A 2,500-nucleotide genomic window follows, 5' to 3' on the forward strand; every position below is an offset into this window, starting at 1 on the left:
GTTTGAAAATTTTATGGGAGCTTCCTAGAAGACTAAGAAATGCTTTGCTCGAGACGGATTTCGATTTGGAGGTCCCCCGAGTTAATTTTGCCCATTATGACTCCTCGCCCGCACGCTCGTGCACCCCGGCGTGCACGTGGGCATCGTTGGCTAAAAAATGAAGTTTGGAGTTTGGGTTTGAAAATTTTATGGGAGCTTCCTAGAAGCCTAAGAAGTGCTTTGCTCGAGACGGATTTCGATTTGGAGGTCCCCCGAGTTAATTTTGCCCATTATGACTCCTCGCCCGCACGCTTAAGCACCCCCGCGTGCACGTGGGCATTGTGTGCTAAAAAATGAAGTTTGGAGTTTGGGTTTGAAAATTTTATGGGAGCTTCCTAGAAGCCTAAGAAATGCTTTGCTCGAGACGGATTTCGATTTGGAGGTCCCCCGAGTTAAGTTTGCCCTTTATGACTCCTCGCCCGCATGCTCGTGCACACCGGCGTGCACGTGGGCATCGTATGCTAAAAAATGAAGTTTGGAGTTTGGGTTTGAAAATTTTACGGGAACTTCCTAGAAGCCTAAGAAATGCTTTGCTCGAGACGGATTTCGATTTGGAGGTCCGCCGTGTTAATTTTGCCAATTACGGCTCCTCGCCCGCACGCTCGTGCACCCCGACGTGCACACCGGCGCGCACGTGGGCATCGTATGCTAAAAAATGAAGTTTGGAGTTTGGGTTTGAAAATTTTACGGGAACTTCCTAGAAGCCTAAGAAATGCTTTGCTCGAGACGGATTTCGATTTGGAGGTCCCCCGAGTTAATTTTGCCCATTACGACTCCTCGCCCGCACGCTCGTGCACCCCGGCGTGCACGTGGGCATAGTATGCTAAAAAATGAAGTTTGGAGTTTGGGTTCGGAAATTTTATGGGAGCTTCCTAGAAGCCTAAGAACTGCTTTGCTCGAGACGGATTTTGATTTGGAGATCCCCCGAGTTAGTTTTGCCCATTATGACTCCTCCCCCGCACGCTCAAGCACCCCCGCGTGCACGGGGGCATCGTATGCTAAAAAATGAAGTTTGGAGTTTGGGTTTGGAAATTTTATGGGAGCTTCCTAGAAGCCTAAGAAGTGCTTTGCTCGAGACGGATTTCGATTTGGAGGTCCCCCGAGTTAATTTTGCCCATTATGACTCCTCGCCCGCACGCTTAAGCACCCCCGCGTGCACGTGGGCATTGTGTGCTAAAAAATGAAGTTTGGAGTTTGGGTTTGAAAATTTTACGGGAACTTCCTAGAAGCCTAAGAAATGCTTTGCTCGAGACGGATTTCGATTTGGAGGTCCCCCGAGTTAATTTTGCCCATTACGACTCCTCGCCCGCACGCTCGTGCACCCCGGCGTGCACGTGGGCATCGTATGCTAAAAAATGAAGTTTGGAGTTTGGGTTTGAAAATTTTATGGGAGCTTCCTAGAAGCTTAAGAAGTGTTTTGCTCGAGACGGATTTCGATTTGGAGGTCCCCCGAGTCAATGTTGCCCATTATGGCTCCTCTCCCGCATGCTCAAGCACCCCTGCGTGCACGTGGGCATTGTATGCTAAAAAATAAAGTTTGGAGTTTGGGTTTGGAAGTTTTATGGGAGCTTCCTTGAAGCTTAAGAAGTGTTTTGCTCGAGACGGATTTCGATTTGGAGGTCCCCCGAGTCAATGTTGCCCATTATGGCTCCTCGCCCGCACGCTCAAGCACCCCGGCGTGCACGTGGGCATTGTATGCTAAAAAATAAAGTTTGGAGTTTGGGTTTGGAAGTTTTATGGGAGCTTCCTAGAAGCTTAAGAAGTGTTTTGCTCGAGACGGATTTCGATTTGGAGGTCCCCCGAGTCAATGTTGCCCATTATGGCTCCTCTCCCGCATGCTCAAGCACCCCTGCGTGCACACCGGCGTGCACGTGGGCATTGTAGGCTAAAAAATGAAGTTTGGAGTTTGGGTTTGGAAATTTTATGGGAGCTTCCTTGAAGCCTAAGAAGTGTTTTGCTCGAAACGGAATTCGATTTGGAGGTCCCCCGAGTCAATTTTGCCCATTACGACTCCTCGCTCGCATGCAATATCTACTCCTGTCAGAGCTGTGGTTTTACTTAAGACTACTATAGGGGGGGGGGAGTTCTCAGCACCAAGAGCTGCAAGTAAGGCCATTGCTTGCTTTGCAGTCTCGATTGCTCTACTAGTGAATAGTAGATGTCTTGGTTAGCTTGGAACGAAAAAAAAAATTTTTTGGGGAAAAAAAAAAAAAAAAGTTTTTGTGAAAAAAAATTTTTCGAAAAAAAAAAAAAAAAAAAAAATTTTTTTGGATGCCTCGGTCTTCTATTTGTTTTGCTTGGGTAGATTAGGAAAAAAAAAAAAAAAAATTTTTTTGTTGGATGCCTCGGTCTTCATATTCTTTCTCGGCTATTTCGAAAAAAAAAAAAAAAAATTCCGGGAAAGAGAAAAAAAAAATTATTTTTTGTTGGTTGCCTCGGTCTTCATGTTCTTTCTCTGGTA

This window comes from Cornus florida, unplaced genomic scaffold (assembly GCF_030987335.1).
Source record: "Cornus florida cultivar Cherokee Brave unplaced genomic scaffold, ASM3098733v1 CherokeeBrave_3.0.0_Hap2_scaffold_99, whole genome shotgun sequence".
In the NCBI taxonomy this organism is placed as follows: Eukaryota; Viridiplantae; Streptophyta; class Magnoliopsida; order Cornales; family Cornaceae; genus Cornus; species Cornus florida.